Source organism: Heterocephalus glaber, unplaced genomic scaffold (assembly GCF_053883595.1).
Source record: "Heterocephalus glaber isolate CG9 unplaced genomic scaffold, H.glaber_assembly_v1.0 deba00001247, whole genome shotgun sequence".
Classification (NCBI taxonomy): domain Eukaryota; kingdom Metazoa; phylum Chordata; class Mammalia; order Rodentia; family Bathyergidae; genus Heterocephalus; species Heterocephalus glaber.
The window spans coordinates 133,193-140,683 of NW_028258227.1; the positions used below are offsets into that span (position 1 = coordinate 133,193).

Genomic DNA, 7,491 nt, shown 5'->3' on the forward strand with positions numbered 1-7,491 from the left:
TCTAACTCTCCAGAAGGCTTGATGCCTACGTGTCTGCAGGTTGATTCAAACAATGTTTCAGAAACATCCAGGGATCTGAAGCATCTACCCTGTTCTGTCAACCAGGGTGCTATTCCCTGAGTGCTTGGTGGCATGGCTCAAAACATGGGCTAAGATTCAGTTTCCTGAGTAAATTGATTGAAGTTAGTTATGATAATGTAAGTTTTCTTTTAAAAAATACAGAAATAAAGAAATATGTATTGTTCATAACACAATATAAAATTTCAACTGACATGGTTTCTGACTTCATGACATTATCTCTCCAAAGCCTGGTCTTTGTTTTTGAAACCAGCTCCAGACTATTCCTCATGTTTATGAGATAAAGACTGTTCCTCATAATGCCTCATATATGAAAACATTTCTCAGGTATGTAATTTATGTTTTATATGAAAAGGTTTTTGTGAAGATGAGATCAAAATGACTGAAGCACAAGTAAGGGAGAGAGATGCAGCAGAGTGATGTCTCAGTCTATTTGGGCTGCAAAAAATTTAGAGCAAATGGTGTGCTGTACAAAAAGCTAATGATATGTATTCAAAAAAACCCAATGAAAACAACAGAGCTGCCCAACTTTGTATGGCTGGATCCCTTATGCATGGTTGGAGAAGGAAAAAAGCCCAGCAGTGGGACAGAAGAGCACAGCTGTAACCCACAGAATTAACCTAGTGTCACCTGAGGATACGGAAAGCTCACTTCTGAGTCTACATTCAAAGAAGTGAAAAGCAGGGTATAAAGAGGAACTGGAGAACAGTGTGCACAGGTGTATTAAGCACAATAGCAAACACATGGAAATAATTCTTGCATCAACTGGGAGATGAACCTGTAAACATAATTTTAATGTTTATATATATATATATATTTTCTAATATATCCTTCACTAAAGTGTAATTTTATAAGTACAATATAAGGGCATGATCATCACAAATACATGAATGCTGCTTTTTTCCAATGTAGTGTAATGAAAAGAATCTAGACAGACAATAGAAGAGGGATTTCTATGGTAGGGGAGGGCAAGGAGATATTTAAAAGGAACAGATTGAACTTGGATGATGAAAACATTCAGGAAATGGGTGGTGGTGATGGTTGTTAACTTTTTCAACAAAGTAAATTCCATTGAGCTGCACACTTAAAAGTTAATGACTTAGTAAATTTCAGGTAGCATGTATTTTCTCAAAAGAAAGATTTGGGAAAAAAAGGAAATACACACCAATCCCAGGAAAGGGTGAAGTCTGGCAGAAAAATGTTTACAAGGTATACACCTGAAAGTGAATCACTTTTTATCACAGTTATACACTATGAAAAGAGAAAGTGGAAAAAGAATGGAAAAGTCACAAATTTATCCTCAGAACCAGTCCCTTTCTTTCCAGGCATATACAGAGACAGATGCCATGGGAAGGGGAAACATGATCTTTCCCAACACTTTTTTGTCCTGCTGGGCTTCTCAGAGTTTCCATGCCTGGAGAGGCCCCTCTCTGCAGTGGTCCTGGTCTCCTACCTCCTCACCCTGGTGGGGAACAGCTCCATCCTCCTCCTCTCACTGGTGGACCCCAGACACCAGACACCCATGTACTTCTTCCTGGACAAGTTCTCTATACTGGACCTCAGTCTCACCAGCATGATTGTGCCTCAGCTTCTGGCCTACCTGTTAGGAACAGGCAAGACCATTACTTCCTCCAGATGCATCACAAAGGTCTTTGTTTTCTGCTGGATAATAGCCAGTGAATATGCTCTGCTGGCCATGATACCCATTAATCACTATGTGGCCATGAGGTTCCTGTGTTCATCAAGCTGGCCTGTGAAGACACCTCTGCTAATGAGCTGGCCCTCACTGCAATGACCATCCCATTTGGAATGATGTCTTCCCTGCTGGTAGTCATCTCCTATATCTTCATTGCAGGGGCTATACTGAAGCTACCTTCAGATGAAGGCAGGTACAAGGCACTAAGAACCTGCAGTTCCCATCTGCTCATTGTCACCATGTACTTTGGGCCTGGCATGTACTTTTACCTCAAGCCTTCAGCCAAGAGTTCCCAGGCCAAGTTCATATCCTTCTTTTGCTGTGTTATTACCCCATTACTCAACCCCTCTCATCTACACCCTGAGAAGCAAGGATGTTAAGACAGCATGGAAGAGAATACTGCAAATCCAGGGCAGGGTGAAGTCTTTAAAAGCCCAATCTCTGACTGTCACCTGAGCAACCACAGGCACACATCCACAAGTACTGGCAAATCACAACTACTTTCCCAAAAGAGTGCCTGTGAATTTCAAGAAAGTGTTCTCAACTCTCTTGGTCAGTCACCTCAATGTTTTAAAAATCTCTTTGGGCTCAGAAGATCCATCACTGTGACTCACATAAACAGCCTGCCCCTTACTAAGGCCTTCATAGGTATCTGGTCCATAGAGGAGGAAGCAGAACAATTTCTATGTCTTTGAGCTGGTGAGAAATAATCTTTTATTCTTTCTTGCTTCTTCATTTGTTTCTTTCCTCTGTTCTTTCTTCCTGTTATTGTTTCTTTCTGTCTTATTTTAACATAACTGTTACTACATATTAATTGTGCACTGCAGAGGCTCTGATTTTAACACTTTTCTACATGCATATAATGTGTGTTGATCACACCCATCCCCCTTCTTCCCCCTCCTAACTGCTCAGTCTTCTCCTGAGCACCTTTGCCTTCCCTAACAGTGCATTTTCTCCTATCATGCTACCTTCTTCCCTCCACATTCCCTACATGACAATAAATACGGTATTCATCTCTTCATGTTCTGCTTGTTTTGATATACATGATAATCTAGAATTACATCAATTACTCTGAAAATGACATGACTTTATTTTCATTTATACATGAATAATAGTCCATTGTGTACTACCTATTCTTTATCCATTCATCCACTGATGGGCATAACATTGCTACCATAAATAGTGCTGTAAAAACAATTAATATGAAAGTATCTCTAGTGTATGCTGACTTGAGCTACTTTGGGCAATATAACACAGAATGATAAATCTGGGTAATATGGGAGTTCTACTTTTAGTTTTATTTTCATATTTTTAAGGAATCTCCATTCTGATTTCATAGTGACTGTAATAATTTACGTTCCCACCAGCAAGGTATGAGAGTTCCATTTGAAATTCATCCTCACCAGATTTTATTACACTTTACTTTTTATAATACCCATTTTGACTGGGATGAAAAGGAATTTGTGTAGTTTAGATCTGCATTTCCCCAAATGGCTCCTTACACTGACCAGTTTTTCATATGATTATTGAATATCTGTCCTTGTTTTGAAAACTATCTGAAAAGATATTTGATCCATTTATTAAGATACTTGTTCCTTTGGTATTAAATTTTCTGAGTTGTTTACATATTCTGGACATTAATCATCAGTCACATGAACAGCTAAGATTCTCCCATTCCGCAGATTGTCACTTCACTCTGCTTATTTTGTCCTTTGTTGTGAAGAAGCTTTTTAATTTCATGAAATGTCATTTGTCAGTACTTGCTTTTATTTCCTGAGCTATTGCATCCTTTTCAGGAAATCAGTGTCTGTACCAATTTCTTGAAGTGTTTCCTCTGAGTTTTCCTCCATTGCTTTCAGAGGTTCAAGTCTTACATAAAGGTCTTTCGTTCACTTTTGAGTTGATTTTTTCACAGGGTGAGACATAGGGATCCAATTTCAATCTTCTAGAAGTTGTGTTTAGTTTCTCAGTATTATTTGTTGAAAGAGGCTCTTTTATTCAATGTGTGTTTTAGCTACTTTTTGATGAACTGATGGCTGTAGACACTGGGCTTATTTGTACTTCATCTATTTTTATACATTGGGTAATGCCACTCCACTTGAGGAAGGGAATGGGGAAGAGATTTTTTTAAAAATGAGGCTGTATTACATACACATAGCAACTCTGCACAAGGAATGTCATTATTATGGACTACAAACATGTACTAAGAATTACAATTAAAGAATAAACCAAAAAATCAATTCTCTATAGCATATTTTGAAATCAGGTGTTGTGGTGCATCAAGCATCGTTCCTCTTACTCAAGGCTGTTTTGCTATTCTTGGTATTCCATATCAATTCTTTCATATGAATTTTAACATGTGTTTCTCATTCTTGAAGAATTCACTGATGTCTTCATAATCCCATGTGATAGTATGGGCATTTTAATTAGGCTATTAATCCTGATTGAAAATCTGAGCAGAAATCCTGTTAAAGTTCGAAGAGTCCTTAAACTGAAAATAGAGAAGAAGGATGTTCAGTGAGACAAAGGAAAAGGAGGCAGAGACAGAAATAGAAGTCAGGGATGGAAAAGCAAAGAGAAGGATGGCCAGAGTGATTCAGTTGGGGAGGATCACACAGTTAAGGTTGGCAAGGAGGGGCCCTGAGCAGTGCTGGCAGATAATGAAGCAAAGCTTCAATCAGCTGCTTATCCATGAGGAAGATCTATGCTGATGGCCACTGTTGTCCCTCCGATTACTGGGCACCTTTCAAAAGGAGACGTCCCTTTGTTGTTGCCAAAATGTTGCAACCCTCAGTAGAGGGTTCTTTTTTCAAATGCAATCAGGAATTGGCAAAGTTCAGCTCTGATAGCAGTTTGCTATGCTGATGCCAGGTAAGGCTGGATGCCAACAGCCCTCTCAGCCACTGGTGCCACAGGTGTCCAGATCAGCTTGCTCCAGATGCCTTAGGTCAAGTGCTAGGTATTAGGCTCTACTGCTGCTCTTTCTCTGAGACAATTGCTCCGTCCACAATGCTCAATATAAGAATCCTAAGGACATTTAGAACCCATCTTATCTGAAAAATAAATCACAAGCAGTGTTTCAGGACCACCACAGCAAGTCTTAATTTTAACAGTGCCTGTGCTGCAGCACACAGGGCCAGTATACTGGAGGGAGACTCAGAGACTAACCAGAGAAGTGTGTGGGCAGAGTACAGGCCTGTGATTTGTTTGAGTTTTGGCCAGCTGATTGGTCAACACACAGGTGTGAGATTGGTCCAATGTGTGCAGGGTTCCAGGACAGCAGCTCTCATGCAGCAGTTTGGTGAGGGTAAGACATGCTGTGCTGTTAGACTGAAAGCAGTCACATCTCTGGGACAGGAGATTAGGGCTGAAACCAGGGAAGCTTCAGAAGATAAGCTGTATTCATCATGATTACTTGAGGTCCAGGAATCTGGATATGTTAATATTGGGCCCAGATCACTCCCTCCCTGATCCTGGCCACATTAGGGTGCCCCTTCTTCAGAGAGGTAGCAGTGCTTCTGAAGTGCCAGGACCAGATCAGGGGCACCAAAGCTCAAAACCAAGCTGCATGCTTCTCAGTCCAACTGACATGAAGGAGTGTGCATTTTGAAGAGTCAGGGAGCCACCCAGGCAAGTTGTCTGAGTCCACTGGGGGAGGGGTAGAAGAAAACCAAAGGGAAGGAGCAGACAGCCATCCGCCAAGCCATGCAGTCAGGCAACCATAGGAAAATCAGGAAAGTCAGCTGCTTGGCTATTGTCTCATGAACACCTGGATCCCAGCAAATATTCAAGCCACACCATAACCCAAGTTGAAGATAAGTGTTCTTGGGAGGAGTCAGACCTGTGAGTCCTGGGCTGGGGAACACAGGGACTTCGGCAACTTGCTGTTCTCTTCCTGGTGCTCTCAGATGTGACTCCCTTTGAGCACCTCACAAGATGTGTCTGGCTCTTTGTCACACAAAGGACCACTGTCCAGAAATGGAATCTGTCAGACACATGATTTTGGGCCTGCCAGCCTCTAGAACTGAGAGAAACAAATGTGTGTGGTTAATTCCACCTACAATGTGGCATTTGTTATCACAACACACTGTGGCAGACCTCCCTGGCCAGGCTTAGAACAGGCTGCAATATGGAGCAGGCATTTCCCCCATAATTGGCTACAATGTATTCAGAGCAGGACTGAAGACTACATGAATAACAGAAGCATGGCGAATGGCCTGTGGTCTAGCATAGCTCCTCTGCCACCATCTGTGATGGAGACCTAATTCCGGTTCTGTGAAGTTGCAGGTCTCCTAAGTGAGATAACTGTGGCTGAGGACTTTGTTGCTCCAAACAACATTCCATTCCTAGAGCTGCCTCTCCATTAGTTATTTCACTAACTTACTAGATAACCTCAACCTACCTTTCGTCTGCTCTGCTCTTTTCAGAAGAATACCTTATCCCCCTTTTACAAGGCTGCCTGTGTCAACTGATATCGCTGAATACCACAGGTATCTCCCTATTTATGTTTGTATAATCAATAAATACCAGCAGTCCTGGTTGCTTAGGGTCCTAGCCACATGCTTGGCTTTGTCCACCCCAGGTCCCTGGTTTGCAGTGCACTTTTGTGTTTTCTTTTTGCTTTGCATTGTAATGCATTGCAGGAGATCAGGTCTCAAGACTGGGGACCCCAAAAGTCCACTGTGTAAGAGACTCATCTTGTAGACCACAGGTTCCTCCCCCCATATTTGAACCTGCAGCCTGGCTATATGGAAGTGCAAATGAGGCATTCCCAGGGCTCCCTGTGAACTGATAAAACCCACAGACACAGACAAGATGTGCTGTCTGACAAGGACCTCTTATCCAAGGCAGCACACAGAGTCTTGTAGTAAGACATGGACAGCTGAGCAGCACATGAGAGGATCCACTGCAGCCTTGGGAAGAATAGAGAGCAGAGGGCTCTGAATATCCCACTTTCTTAGGTGGTCCACATGATCTGCTGTTTGACATGTGCTTGTGGTTATGTGTTTAAAATAAATTATTTCATTTAGTTTTTCAAAGCATTGGCAGAAATTCCTGCAATTCAGCTTTTGTGAAGTGTCTGACAAATGCCCCAGTGTTGGGAGCAATGCTACATAATTCTAGGGATAAATCATTTGGTTAGCCTAGTTCTCTTGCCTACAGCCCAGCTACAGAATAACTCCAGTTTGGCCTCCAGTCACAACTGAGACTTCAGTGATCCAGTGATGCTGTGATTCTCCAGGACAAGAAACATCCTGGGAGAACAAACATCTGCTCAGTTCCTCATTGTTCTTGGACTGATTAACATCTTGTTTGCCGGAGATGTACTGAACTCTCTGCAAGCCTTCCGTTACACCTTGTTTATCCCAATGTGAACTATTGAACTCTCTGCAAGTCATCTGTTACATTTGTTTCTCCTGATGCACTGAATAAAAGGTGTGGTAAGCTGGGGGCTTTGTCTTTGCTGCCCAGAGCAGCACTGATTAGACCCAAAGCTCAGCTTCTTCTCAGTCTCATTTTTCTACCTTTCCTGTAATTCGCCGTGTGCTGCCGTGGCTCTCAGGAGACCAGGACTCACTGCAGAGGTTCTGGTAACGTCCCCTTCCCCTGTCCCCTACACAGCAGTTTTAGCATTTCTGTTTTAATATTTAGATCTTTAATCCATTTCAATTTTAGTTTAGTGCATGGTGAGAGTTATAGGCCTAGTATTAATCTTT

General features: G+C 41.9%; 1 long non-coding RNA gene across 1 annotated transcript in view; it reads left to right on the top strand.

Annotated features, from left to right (window-relative positions):
- Positions 1–7,485, top strand: part of LOC147828162 (uncharacterized) — a 30,513-nt gene extending 23,028 nt beyond the window's left edge. Inside the window, exons 2-3 of the long non-coding RNA XR_015451211.1 lie at positions 308–405; positions 1,404–7,485. This is a non-coding gene — a long non-coding RNA (uncharacterized LOC147828162). The remainder of the gene's footprint in view (positions 1–307; positions 406–1,403) is intronic.
- The last annotated feature ends 6 nt before the right edge of the window (positions 7,486–7,491 follow it).